Source organism: Medicago sativa, chromosome 8, assembly GCF_051527215.1.
Source record: "Medicago sativa cultivar Bolivia chromosome 8, Bolivia_mono, whole genome shotgun sequence".
Lineage (NCBI taxonomy): Eukaryota > Viridiplantae > Streptophyta > Magnoliopsida > Fabales > Fabaceae > Medicago > Medicago sativa.
Genome location: NC_140756.1, coordinates 74,915,554 through 74,931,026, shown reverse-complemented (window position 1 = coordinate 74,931,026; position 15,473 = coordinate 74,915,554). Strand labels below are relative to the sequence as shown.

The 15,473-nt window shown below is 34.7% G+C and overlaps 1 pseudogene across 1 annotated transcript; it reads left to right on the top strand.

The window, feature by feature from the left end:
• Window positions 1–4,050: 4,050 nt before the first annotated feature.
• On the top strand, window positions 4,051–10,304 carry LOC146901486 (legumain-like; annotated as a pseudogene). The gene is made up of 9 exons (XR_015023804.1): window positions 4,051–4,419; window positions 4,588–4,752; window positions 7,957–8,113; window positions 8,397–8,482; window positions 8,571–8,770; window positions 9,049–9,097; window positions 9,205–9,414; window positions 9,508–9,714; window positions 9,980–10,304. The product of XR_015023804.1 is annotated as a legumain-like (transcript).
• The last annotated feature ends 5,169 nt before the right edge of the window (window positions 10,305–15,473 follow it).

Sequence of the window (15,473 nt, the reverse complement as noted above, 5' to 3'; positions counted from 1 at the left end):
AAAGGATGAATAAGTAAGCCTCCAAATCCAAGTCTGATGTGATTACCTAAACAATTGTCATCAACATTAATAATAATGCAACTATGATTGGTAAAGTTCCACTGAACCCATTTATCCCTAAGACTTGTGGTCAGTGAACTAGTGAAGCGAGAATTAAGAGTGATACTATTAATTTATCATGAGCATCAAATCATCAAAACATTTAATAAATCAGGTTGATACGGGAAAATGTGTTATATCCTATCCCACAAACAAGAGATGTTTAGTTAGATCATTCAACAAGAACGTATCATCAGCTTTAATCTTGTCCTTACTTAGGAATTCCTACTGATAACACTCGCAAGGTTTGCTGGAGTGTCGAGTTTCAACTCTATCACAGTTCAACCTCCTCCTAAAAAGTTATAAAGGAATAATAAAGAACCAAAGTAATACACACACACACACACACACACATATATATATATATATATATATATATATATAGAGAGAGAGAGAGAGAGAGAGAGCGAGAGAGTGAGAGAGAGATTCGTTTTAATATGAGAGGGCTGTCAGATGCAAAAGAGAGAGGAATTAAGGAGAAATGAACAAAAGAGAGATTCGAGAGTAAGATAGAGAGGGAAAAAATAGAATATATATATATATATATATATATATATATATATATATATATATATATATATATATATATTATCAAGATGAGAAAGGAGAAAGGAGGGATGAATGGACGAAAAGAGACTCGAGAGAGCGAAGAGAGAACTTGCACGACTACTGATGTGTCGGATTAAGCAAGTGTACCAAATCGTTTACCAAGTAATAAAGTGTAAGAAGAGTATCGTATCCACAGGGATTGTCGTGTCGTCCAAACAATCCGCGTTACTTATTTTTGAACAATAAAATAAATAAAAGAGATGAGGGTTAAAGATTGCAATTTTTATCTGTTTGCACCAGAGCAAGTTACCTGTTTTGGTTGCAGAAATGTAAGCAGCGGTTAGGATTCTTCGAATCTCCCCTATTCATTTGTTGGAATTAAATACCATTCATGTCGCGTTTAGTTATCTTAAGTAGACTATCTAAGTGATGAGTCCGTTGGGACGTTCTAACCTAACCGGGTTGTCAAGTTGCACTTGCTGATCGCACGGTGATTCTTACGTGAGAGGTCTTAATCTCTCAGTTGATTTCGGTCTATCCCTTCAATGTTGAGTTGCACCTAATGGTCACACGGTGATCCTTACGTTTGGGGTCTTACTCCCTCAAAAGTAATTGAAACATAGACTTGAATTGGTATTCCTAAATTTTCAAAGGTATGGTGGCCAGTGTTCCTAAAGGGTTTTTCCATCTATGAATCTTAGGAGTTTCGCGGCACACTTTCCCTCTCGACAGTTCTACAAACGGGCAACCCTATCAGCGTCTACCTTACCAAGGGTCGAGGATAATGATTCTACTAGGCTTGATTTAAATCATGAAGTTACATCCTATGTTCAACAGATTTTATTCAATATTAGTAATGTCACATCCTAAGCACTTACTACTAAGCTCAACTCGCTGTCAATATCTTTCGTCTAGTTACTAACTAATTACACCCTCCGGTCACTAATATAAGCAAAAATCCACTTTTTAGATACATTCAATTAATGATGTATATGACATATAATAAAGACTACATACATCATTAATTGAATGTATCTAAAAAGTGGATTTTTGCTTATATTAGTGACCGGAGGGTGTACTTCTTAGATAGACAAATATAAATATCAAGATATAAATATCAATATTAGGCTATGTCACTACCTAAGTGCCTAAACTAGGGTTGTGCCCCAAAGGAAATAAATCTAACCTAATAAAACTATATAGCGAACAGAAAATAACTAAATAAACGACATTAAATTAAATAATTATCCAACAAAATAAATAGAATTCATCTTAGAACTCTGGCCTAAAAAGATTTAGTTACTCATGGTATCTAAATGACTAATTACAAAAGAAATAAAACTTACTCTAAAAACATGGAGAAGAGAGAGAAACTCCTCCTGAAAGCTCCTAGAATCCGCCTTCCTCTTAAACCAGTGGCGGATCTAGCGCCCGGCGACCCCGGGCGGTCGCCCGGGCTTGATCCGTAGTTTCCTCACATTAGGTCCAACCTATAGGCCAATTTACACACTTCAAAAAGAAAAAAATTGGGCAAATTGGGCAAATCAATAAATCTTACAAGGAAGGCTTTACAGTTCTTCGAAGGATCCTGCGTATTTTTATTTGTGGATTTGTTCTCAAAGATGGAGAAATCAATTGATTCGTTGTCATTGTGCTAGGGCGTGAGTCATGGACAATTAAGGTTAGGTTGGTGTTGTTCGAATTTGATGTTTCTGTGATTCACTTATTGATGTTAGAATTTGGGAGGTTTATTTTCACATCAGCTATTTATAGTTATTCACTTATTGATGTTTCTATGATTCATATTGTCTGTGTGTGAATTTAAAATCTAATTTGATCACATGTTGGAATTACGTGTTGCTGTTTTTCAGTTTCATATATGCACGCAAAGTGTTTGATAAAATGCTGCAGTGAATTCTCATCAGCATTAGCATCTCCAGGTTTGATGTTTTTTGCTTTTTTAATTCATGAATATTTCAATAACTTTGCTTATTTGTTTTTCCATAATCCAATTTTGATTTGATTAGTGTGCAAATTATGTTGTTTTCCAATTAAATTATGTTTATGGTTCTCAAGTTAAGAAAAAAGTCAGAAACATTTGGTATCCCTTAATTGTCCTATCTTGACATCTCTGGATGCATCATTTTGCAGGTGATTCTTTATCTTCTAGTTTTTTGGTTATCCTGCTTATGTATGGAGTATGGACTGATGTTTGTTGTTTTGAATTATAGGCAACTCACTGATGACTGCTTGTCTGCAACAACCCGTGCCTGTCCACTAATTGAGTCATTAATATTAATGTCATGCCCATCAATTAGGTTAGATGGACTCTGTTTCCTGCATTGGCTCCCAAATTTAGCTCTGCTTGATTTATCATACACTTTCTTGGTGACTCTGCAGCCTGTTTTTGACTCTTGTAAACAACTAAAGGTTAGACGAACCTCTCTTTTAAAATTTTTTGCATATATTTTTCGCCCAGGCTCTATGAAATTCCTGGCTCCGCCACTGTCTTAAACTACTCAAGTTCTGAACGAGAAATTATGAACGAGGAAGACAGTATTTATAGGAAAAGTTTCCACATGAACTTAGGCTAAAAATGCGGGCTTAAAGGGTAAAAACGTCACAAATATCGTGACTCTTTTCGCAAGACGCCATGCCTGGGGCGTACAAGCCATGCTCGGGGGCACATGTGCCTTGCAGCTCCATGCTCCAGGCGCATGTGAGTTTTTAACCGTACAAAACTTACGTTTAGGGTCCCATATGACATTACATCAATTTAGACAGGTTACAATATTGCTTAAAAGTTATTTATAAACACATATCACAAAATTACTTGACGAAGGATGAAATATAATGTTGGCTTGGTGACTAAGGTGTAAAAGTTAGGGAGTAAAATGTTAAATATGGTCTCAAATTCAATTTCCACATCCAACATAAAACTAACAAATTAACGTTTAATATACGAACATTGATCATTTCAAAAAAATAAAAACTTTACATAAAGAGCATTTTAACTAACATTAATCCATTTGATTTTTTAATTTTTATTTTTTTTTTAAAAATTATGATCCTAATTTACCTAATTTGTGTCAATTCTCACGGAACCAAAGCAAAGGTAAAGGTAGCTGTGGAATTTAATATTAAACCAACATACGGCAGCAACAGAGTTCTATTCTATACAATAAAAGGGTCTCATTCAGGTTCATCGAATATTTTCCAATTAAGAAAGAAAGGAAGAAACTAGAAACAAAACATCATAATAATAATAACAAGCAAAGAAAGCTAATACTAAACGACATCAACCATAAAATATCATATACAAAAGATTACTAGGTAGGTTCACAGTATCAATCACATATACATATACATAAAATATACACGCGTATACACAATACTTCCTTCACTGACTCCACAATCCAACATATATAACGTGTCACCCTCTTGTTTTGCATGGCACTTTGTCTTTAACAACCTAGTCAATTCTTTAACAAGCTTCTCGTACCTTCCCCTGTTTTTATGAGCCCTTCTTTTCGTTTTTTGGTTATGGCGGTTCATAGCAAAAATATGTTTTCCGGTGTTCTATCTTTGTGGCCATGGCTGTTGTTGTTGCTCACTATGCACGGTTCGGTCGCAAGACCGAACCGTTCAGAGTGGGACTCGGTCATTCGATTGCCGAGTGAGGTGGTGGATGATGCTGAGGTGGATGAAGTTGGGACACGATGGGCTGTTCTTGTGGCTGGTTCAAGTGGTTACGGCAATTACAGACACCAAGTGAGTTCAATCAGTTTCTTAATTATATAGTTATTTTTTAGATAGACGAAATAACAATACTCTTTTGTCATGATCTCCGACATAACAATTTCGACATTTAATTTATAAAATGACTTAATGAGTTAATTGATGTTGTGTTATGTTTTAATGAGTTGGTTTTGATTACAGGCAGATGTGTGCCATGCATACCAGTTGTTGATAAAAGGTGGAGTGAAAGAAGAAAACATCGTTGTTTTTATGTATGATGATATAGCCAACAACGAGTTGAATCCTAGGCCTGGAGTTATCATCAACCATCCACAGGGACCCAATGTTTATGTCGGCGTTCCTAAGGTACTTTACGTTTTCCGTTGGTAAAGTGCTATAGTACGTACTATTTTGTTTCTTGCAAATTTCTAGCCAATTTTTTTTTTTTTTTGTGAAGAATTTTCTAGCCAAATTGATGGTCGACATTACAAGTATGGTCAAAATAGTCCTTATTTTTTTGTGAATTGACAAATAGTACATAGCTGAACTTGTCAACAACAAAAAAGTTCATCTCTGAAATTATAATTAGTCAAACTTTTGAGTTTTCTTTTCTTGTTACAGTTTTCTCGAGCTCTCTCTGTTTTTTTGTTTGGTGAATTTCTCTAGCTCTTTCTAATCCTTTTTCTTAAGAAACTATATACTATTGAGTAATGCTAACGACACTCTTTTTTGAACACTCTATTACTCACTCTCTTATTGGTTTAAATCATTGTGGGTCTACACTTTGAAAATTGACCTCACACAAAGTGGTGGGACATGCATTGATTTCATCCAATAAAACAGTGAGTGCTAGAGAGAGTGTTGAAAAGTGAATGTTGCTATCATTCCTCATAATCCTCTAAGGGACCCAATGTTTAAGACAAAAATATAAAAATTCTGGATATTATTTAGATTCGAAAGGGAAAGTTTTGAGAAAGAGAAAAAGGTTGCACCGTGCCTTAGAGGATTATGTGAGATTTGTTTGGCCATTTCTATGTTGAACAAAAATGGCTTAAATTTTTTGTAACATAAACAATGGTTTAGATCAATTAATACAACTACTAGTGGCACTTAAAAAAAGTTACAAGGACAACTAATAAGCTAACAACCAAATATTAAATTACCAAAAAGAAACGCACTTGAATGGATATTCTTCACTCAAGTCTTTGATGGCTAGTGCATTGGAGCATTTTAATTAGTGGATTTTCTTTTTGCTTGAAAGCTAATTGTTGACTAACCAATTACTTATGTTAAGAATATTTTGTCCCTCTGGTCCCTCTTTGATACTGGCGTTGGAATTAATTAGAGGAATTGGAGCCCTTGCTGTATCCATCATAATTGACTCCTTCCGTCCCATATATTAAATGATAGAGTTGATATTATTATAAATTATAAAAATTGATATTTTAAAAATATTCATCGAAACAAATTCAACATTATTTTATATGTTATAATTTGTCTTATATATTAGAAAAAAAATATAGTCAAAATATATTATGTGAATAATACACATGATCAATATAAGTCGATTAATATGAGACGGAGTTGAATAACTTAAAGTCTAATAGTTTTTTATAAGAAGCTTTTTTTTTTTGTGGTGGCCGATGTTTGAACCCTGGATGAGACGGAGTTGAATAACTTAAAGATTAATACTTAAAGTTTAATAGTTTTTTATAAGAAGTTTTTTTTTTTTGTGGTGGCTGAGGTTTGAACCCCGGACCTTATAAGAAGTTTTTTTTTTTTTTGTGGTAGCTGAGGTTTAAACCCCGGACCTTGCATATATTATGTAATTTACCTACCAGCTGAGCTAAGCTTAAAGTCTAATAGTACTCACTATTTCGAATTGAAATATAAGTTCAATATCCAAAATGTATTTAGTCTAGTCTTTTTTTCATCAAATCCTTTCAAAATATAAGTCTAATAGTACTCACTATTTTATTCACAATTTTTTTCATTAATATGAATGTTAAAATATATACTACCCACCTTTGAAAAATAAATTTTATACTCCCCTCCCTTAAGATTCTTGAATTATAACCCCTTCTCTTAATAATTAAATATGCACTACACTTTAATCTGTTTTAATATAAATAAATATTTTTATAATATAAACTAATTTTGAATCATCATTTAAATTTAAATGTCAATGATAATCAAATTTAAATATTTTGATATTAATTTTATAATTTAGAGTATAAAATTCACTTTTTAAATAACCATATTTAATCGACTTTAATAATTTTACACATATTTTAAATTTATTTTGGGTAATTTCATATTTTATAATAGGGTTTGAAACTATATATTAATGAAATTGTGAATTCAAACTAGCGAAAAATATGTATTCAAAACTGGCTTATATTAAAATGTACCTGCAATGCTATTTTTATTTGAAGTGTGTTAGACTATTTATTTGCTAGATTATTAGAAATAAAAAAAATATTGAGGGACTAAAGTGTAGATTTTAACATAAGAGGGGAGGGGAATGTAATTAAAGCTTCTTTCAAGGGAGGGTAGTGAAATATTTTCTAATATCTTTTGAATAAGAGGGGAGGGAAATATATATTTTAACATAAGAAGGGAGGTGAGTGTAATTCAAGCATCTTTGAAGGGAGGAGGGTGTAATTTACTATAAAATATGAAACAACCAAAAATAAAATTAAAATATGTGAAAAATTACTAAAGACAATAAAATACGGTTATTTAAAAGTTAATTTTATACTTTAAATTAAAAAATTAATAGCAAAATATTTAAATTAATTATCATTGACATTTAAATTATTTAATTATAAAGAAATGAATTTATTTTTCTTAGATGGTGGTTCAAAATTAGTATATATCATAAAAATATTTATTTACTTTAAAATAGATTAAAGTTTAGTGCATATTTAATTATTAAGTGAGAGAGTTGTAATTCATGCATCTTATAGGAGAGGAGAGTATAAATTTTACTTTTCAAGAGAGGAGAGTGTATATTTTAACATAAGAGAGAGGAGAGTGTATATTTTAACATAAGATGAGAGTGAAGTGTAATTCAATCATCTTTAAAGGGAGGAGAGTGTAATTTACTATTATTATTTTGGAACCGGGAGAGTACATTTGATCTTTGGATCATTTTGTTTATATTTCTTTCAAGATAGAGTATTCAATTTGATAGCAAGAATAAATTTAAATTGGTCTCAAAAATTTTGTAAAATTGTTATATTTACGTTTTCCTTAATCTATGTGCAAGAAACTAAGACGATTATTATTTTTAAAATCGAGAGAGCACATTTGATCTTTGGATCATTTTCTTTATATTTCATTCTAGATATAGTATTCGATTTGAATTTGATAACGTAAATTGGTCTCATGAAGCAATAATTGGGTTGTTCAAAAGTCTTTAGAAAGGTGAGACGTATAAGCAAACGAAATTGATGTTTTTTTTAGTATAACAGTGAAGGTTGTCTTGGGACTGTTACTTCTTGCTAGAGAATAGCTTCTTTTGCGCTATTTCACTTTGGGTGATGCTTATTCTCTCTATATCTGCAGGATTACACTGGTGACAATGTGACAGCTGAGAACCTATACGCTGTCATTCTTGGAGACAAGAGTAAAGTAAAGGGTGGAAGTGGCAAGGTCATCAACAGCAAATCCGAAGATAGGATATTTATATATTACTCCGATCATGGAGGCCCTGGAGTTCTTGGTCAGTTAAATAAGCATTTAAGCAAAAAAATTAATTCAATTTTAGTGTTAAGACTAATCTTTCGAGTATGGTAGAACTGAAACAATGAATTTAATAATGTCATGGAAAATTGCAAGTATTACAGTTTGCGGACTAATACGCTCCTTATAGAAATTGATCATATGATATAGAAATTGATTGTATAAATTAAATTTTGATGTGAATTATGAGAATGATTAAACTTAGTTCAACTAGGTTTGTCTTGGGTTGAAATTACAACTTAGTGATTCTCTTTTTGATGTAGGGATGCCAAATATGCCATATGTATATGCTATGGATTTTATTGACGTTTTGAAGAAGAAACATGCATCTGGAGGTTACAAAAAGATGGTAATATTTCATTTTTCCGGTAAATGATGCTTGTAAAAAAATGTCACTTTATGTTTGGTCGTTGATGTGTGATTTTGTGCTTGTATAGGTTGTATACATTGAAGCTTGTGAAAGTGGTAGCATGTTTGAGGGTGTCATGCCAAAGGATCTTAATGTTTATGTGACAACTGCATCCAATGCACAAGAGAGTAGTTGGGGAACTTACTGTCCTGGAGTGGAACCTGCTCCACCTCCAGAGTACATCACTTGCCTCGGGGATCTGTATAGTGTTGCTTGGATGGAAGACAGGTATATTTTGCCGACTATTTGGAATTAATGTGATGCTTTTTCATGTATACATGTTTGCATCCCTAAATTCAGGGACCTAATTGCAAATCATTTAAAAATTTACAGACCCAATTAAAAACATTTTAATTTAATGATCAAATTACGATCATTTTTAGTTCAAAGACTTATTTAAAAATCTCCAAATAGTCCAGTGACCTACTGAGTAATTAACAAGTGTACGTTGATTGATTATGTTTTGCAATTCATTTCAAACATTTCCTTTGGTTTGAATTATGCAGTGAGTCGCACAATCTAAAAAGGGAAACGGTGAAACAACAATACAAATCGGTAAGGATTTTTTAAAATGTTACAGCAATGTTGAGTATCCCTATTAGCATTTCCGGAGAAGAATAAGAAAGTTAAGAAACAAATTTATGTTTTAATATCTTGTGCAGGTTAAAGAACGGACTTCAAATTACAACAACTATGCATTAGGTTCTCATGTGATGCAATATGGTGATACCAACATTACAGATGAAAAGCTATATTTGTACCAAGGTTTTGATCCTGCAACGGTGAACCTTCCTCCTCACAATGACAAACTAGGATCTAAAATGGAAGTTGTAAACCAAAGAGATGCAGAGATTTTATTCATGTGGGAAATGGTATTCTCCTCAACCTTAACTTATTATCAACCAAATCCTTGTTCAAATGATTGTGCAGTAGAATATATAAATAACTCTTCACTTTCCTTTCAGTATAAGAGATTAGATCATCAAACGGAAAAGAAAAGAGAAATCCTTGAGAAGATTGCAGAGACGGTGAAACATAGGTACCATTTAGATGGTAGCGTGGAATTGATTGGAGTTTTACTGTTTGGTCCAATAAAAGGTTCTTCAGCTCTACAAGCCGTTAGAACGCCTGGTCTACCTCTTGTTGATGATTGGGAATGCTTAAAATCAAGGGTATACATAAAAACTTATTTCTCGTTATTATTACTACTTTCATAGCACGACATTTTCACTTGAAGACATGTCGGGTATCGGACATAATGTAGACACATTCAATTATTCTTTTGGATAAATTAGAAGAATCAGTGTTGACGTGTCAATATTAGTCTTGCGTCTAATATCTGCCTTCATAACTTATTAATTAATATAAGTAATAACATACAATGGTTGTAAATTGTTATTACTTAACATGTTTTTAATGTTCAATTTGGTTTTGTAGGTTCGGTTGTTTGAAACTCATTGTGGGTCACTGACTCAGTATGGGATGAAACACATGCGAGCATTTGCGAACATTTGCAACAGCGGTATTTCTGAGGATTCTATGGAGACGGCGTGTATAGCAGCATGTGGTGGGTAATGTAGAGCTATTACACCCATCAAACAGGGGTTATAGTGCTTAATTTTGTGTGGTACACTACATGGTACAACCGTAGCAGCTCTCAAATGATGTAATACTCGTCAATTGCGAAATCACTGGTTTCTGCTATTTGTGTAAATTAAAACTTGTTCCCTATGCGCCTCCAATATATGTTCAATATAATGTGTAAGCAGGTAAGCCTAAGATAAGGTAGAAACTGTTGGGTAGGAATAGAATGCGTAAGCATTCACATGCACAGCACAAGATATGTGGAATGTTATTTGCAATTGAGAAATGGTTGGGTGAGGATGATTGTATTAGTATTTTTGGTAGTGTAAATAAATGAGTTTGTGATGCTTTTCTAATAGGCTTAATTACACTTTTGGCCCCCTAAGTTTTTTAAAGTTGTGATTTTGGCCCCCTAAAAAAAAAAAACTCTTTCCAGGCTCCTTAAGTTTACTTTCTGTTGCAATTTTAGCCCCTCATGGCAATATTAGCCCCCCTAAGGCTTTGTTTGGGAGTTTGGAGGGGAAGGGAGGGGAGGGCTTTGGGGGGTTGAAACTATATAGAAAAATGGACAAAAAATTCACATTTTTTGAAAGAACAGTTTTTTAGAGAATGATAAACTAATACTTATGATTAATATACTTTTAATTTTAAGAATATAATAACAACATAGATTGCATTTGAAAAATTCATATAAATCCTCCATAACCCCCCAAAACCCTCCCCCAATACAATTTTTGAGTTTCCCTAAATGAGGGGGATTTTTTATTATGAGTAAAAAATTAACCTCCAAAGCCCTCTCCTCCCAATGTCTTCTATTTCTTCTACTTGCTCCTTCCTTTTTTCCAAAACCCTTCCCTCCCCTCCAAACTCCCAAACAAAGCCTAAGTTTACTTTCCAGGTCCCCTAATTTCGAGTCAAAAAGTAAACTTAGGGGGCTAAAATTGCCATGAGGGGCTAAAATTGCAACAGAAAGTAAAATTAGGGGGCATGGAAAGAGTTGTTTTTTTTAGGGGGCCAAAATCACAACTTTGGGAAACTTAGAGGATCAAAAATGTAATTAAGCCTTTCTAATAAGGTAAGACAAATTAAATTAGGATAAGTGCCTATTAAAATTTGTTTGACCAGCTTATTATATGTTGCTTTCCTCATTAATTTCTTTTTTTTGGTATAGAAGAGGGCCTTTAGCCCAAAATCCAGAGTCAACTATACGAGTTCAGTAATTTGCATTATTTACCAACAAGACGTGTTATCTAGGCTTCGGATTCAACATGAAAGTTGCAGTCCTGTTTCTCATCTTTTCAACGCATGCTTCAATCAGATTAATGTAGTCCGAGTTATGATATGAAGAGTGAGCAAGAGTCAATATGTGATTAAATCTGAAAATTAATCAAAGAAATTTATTAACACTCAAATCTGACCCAAAGTATGCAAATATGCTAAAAAGCAAATATTAAACATGAAAAGCTTTCTGCCAAAATGCTCTCATCAGTGTGTGCGCATAAATACTCGCATATCGAACCCATGCCTCCGAGAGTTCAATGTTCGGTCTGGTTTTGTTGATTTGATCACATTGATTTATACGGTGAAGGGTTCTACTCTTTATTATGAACTTATTTCAGTCCTTATCTCTTTTCCATGTGACACTTGGTTTTTTTGTCTTTCCCAAACATATGGAACCAAGCGTAATTAATTTCATCCAATGCTTTCCAAGTCAACATGGAGTATCCCTAAGATGTTCGATCCAATACTTCCCGAATAACTATGTTATCTTAGACAAATGCTAGTATTTTTTAGGCATATGTTTATCCCTGATATTTTTTTTCTTGAAACGGCAAAATTTATTAACGCAAAGCCTGCACAAGAAGCGCAAAAGCCAGCACAAACAACAATACAAACAAAAGGGTGCCATATGTAGGCGGAAGGAACACCCTGCAACAAAACCACCAAAACAGAGGGGGGAAGGGGCGAACAGCACGTCCAAACAGCAACAAACAGCCCCAAATAAAACAGCAACCCACCACAAGACCAATCAGGCCCAGTCAGAAAAACACTACCAGCACCCCTAACAAAACAGCAGCAGCAGCGCTCTAGCAAGAGGGAAACCGCCCAGCAGAGAACAAAGCTGCTGCTAAAAATAAAAACACCAAGGTACTGCCACCCACTAACATACCCCTCCCCTTAATTAAACCTCTTAAGACATTCTCCAGGGTCCCAACACCATTCATAAAAAAGATAAGGAGTAACATTCAATCTTGACAACACCCATTCCAAGACAACACTTTGATTTCTTCCACCAACTCCTCCTCCTCTTTTATATGATTGTTGAAAATCCTCTCATTTCTTGCTTTCCAGATCACCCAAATGATCACATGCCAAATTAACCACACACCTTTACGCATCTTCTTGTCCCTAGCTTCACCACTCCAACATTCAAGATGGACAAAGAAATTATTTGGCATAATCAAATTGAATCTAAGCCAATCCATAATTTTCCTCCAAATATTTGAAATTACCCTACAATGCAAGAAAAGATTAGTTGAAGATTCCTCCGAACTATCACAAAAAACACAATTGATTGACTCATCCGGATGTAATAAATTTCCAAAAGCAAGGTTTCTTCTCGTAGGGATCCGATCTCGAAGTAGTTTCCAAGAAAAAACCACAACTTTGGATGGGGCCCGACTTTTCCAAAGATAAACAAACACCTTTTCCTTCACCGGATTTGATCCTTCCTCTATGATTAACAAATTTTCCAACGCCTTATACATGGACTTTACCGAGAAGATTCCGTTATCCTCCAATCGCCACTTCCACCGATCCTCTTCTTGGGACACTCTCCTAACCCCAATCCTTGTCAAAAGGTTAATTAACAACTCCTCCTCCCAAACAAAAAGGTTGCGACACCAAGTAAAGACCCAATTCCAATTTGAACCCTCCCACTCCCCCATCTCCCCTATTTTGCCCTCCTTTTGATTAGTAATAGAGTAAAGCCGAGGGAAACTCACACAAAGAGCAACATCCCCCACCCAAATATCCCTCTAAAAGCTAGTGTTTTCTCCGTTACCCACCCTTCTAATCAATTCTCTATTGAACCAATTTATTTCCCCTACCTTCTCCAAACTCACCACATTCTTCCACCATCTAGAGGCATAACTTGGTACAACCTCTCTACCCCCTTCTATCATATTATTAATACCACCCCCATATTTCGCCAAAAGCACCTCCTTCCAAAACGGAACACCTTCTTGAAGTAATCTCCACCGCCATTTTGCCATAAGACTTAAATTAACCGCTCTAACATCCCTCACCCCTAGACCCCCTTTCTCCTTTGGATTACAAATCGTTCTCCATTTCACCCAACACACTTTCCGGCCCCCCATAACACCACCCCAAAGAAAGTTCCTTTGAAGCTTTGTTATCTTCTTACAAACTGCCACTGACATTTTAAACAAAGAAAGGTAAAAAATAGGGATAGAATTTAACACCGAATTTAAAAGGACAATCCTTCCTCCAAGGCTCAGATACTTATTACCTCACACATTAAGTCTATTTTTGAGCTGTTGATGTAGTATTTTTGCATCAAACTAAAATAAGTATTTATATCGTCTCCTCAGGGACTAGTGCGATATCATGGATCGTTCGACACCAATTATCATCTTAAGTTAAAAGAGTTGATTGATTGTTTGTTTGTAAGTAAGTTAACTATGTTGCGAATAATAAAGTTGAGATTAATAAGGCGTGAAACTTGTTAGGATTAGAGTTCCTTGATCAAGCGTCACACGTAACCTAGTGATCATATACGGATTCTAGCTTGTCTTTGATATTATCACGTATCCCTCGACAACATCATTCGTGTCCAAACAATATTGTGAGATCAATTGTATCGCTCAATCGTCGATGTCTCAAACTATTAAACGATCCAAGAGTCGTTCTTATCATTTAATCGACAATTTCTCAATCTAATAAATGATAAAAAAGCATTAAGTTTGGATACAAGATGTGATTATCAAAACATCCATTCCATGTCTAGAATTTATGTGTTGATAGATGATTATTCTAAACCTAGATTCAAAAGTATTTTTCAATCACTAATAAATCAAACATAAGCATTAAAGTGCAAGAACAACATCAATATCAAATCAAATGCTAGAACCATATATTTATAGATCAAAAGATTACATGTTTAGCTGAGATCAAGTACCTCTAATCCCAACAAAGGAGATTTAGCTACTCATTGTCATGGAAGTTTTGCAAGAATGAATTGAAAGGAGAAGTATTACAAGTGAAAAGTATGAGAGACTAAGATATGTCTAATGAAATGATCAAGGGCTATTTATAGAAATTCTGATCTGCTTCAACTCGCCTCGCGAGCTCCTTCATTCGCCATGGCGAGTTGAGGTTCCTTCACCAGTGGGTTTGTGCCACGTCATCTTTGAGGAGTCTAGGCCGCCCTAACTTGCCTCGCGAGTAAATGCACTCGCCATGGCGAGTTGCTGCGCCTTTGGTTCGCCTTAGCGAGTTGATGGCGAGGGAATTGGTCTTCCTGCCTCTTGCCGCTTTTGCTACTCGCCACTGCGAGTTGGAAGCGAGTGAATTTATGCTTCTGCCTCTGCTAGCTTTTCAACACTCGCCGTTGCGAGTTGGAGGCGAGTAAATCCATCTTTCTGCCTCTTTGTACTTTTCTCTATTTTTTTCCCTTCTTTGTTTAGTGTCTTGAGGTTAATTCCAGCACAAAAGGGTAGAGCAAGACATATAAAGCATAATAGGGTGATTATCACTTATATTTCAGCTTTTCCCTCAATAACTTGCAAAGCAAGTAACAAAAGTGCCTAAAATATATCATGAATTTAACAATTCCTAGCACTTATCAGCTGCTCCAAAAGAGGTTCCCAAGTAGACAAAGAATTTGAACTAGCCCCAACGGGTAGTCCCAACTACTTAAAAGGCAAAGCACCTTGGTTGCAATTTAAAAAATCACAAGCCATCTCCATAAAGTCACCCAGCAAATTAATACCAATCAAACCACTTTTGAAAAAATTAATCTTCAACCTGGACACCATTTCAAAACCCCTAAGCAAAGCCTTTAAAGACCAAAGATTCTCCACCGAAGCTTCCCCTATACATAAGGTATCATCCGTATATTGAAGATGCGATATTACCAAACCATTCCGGCCCACTTCAAAACCTCTAAATAAATTTCGATTAACCGCGTTCCTCATCAAACCACTAAAACCTTCCGCTACTAGAAGAAATAAGAAAGGCGCTAACGGGTCCCCTTGTTTAAGGCCTCTATGAATACTAATTTCCTCCGTTAGACTCCCATTCACAAGTATTGACATGCTCCCTC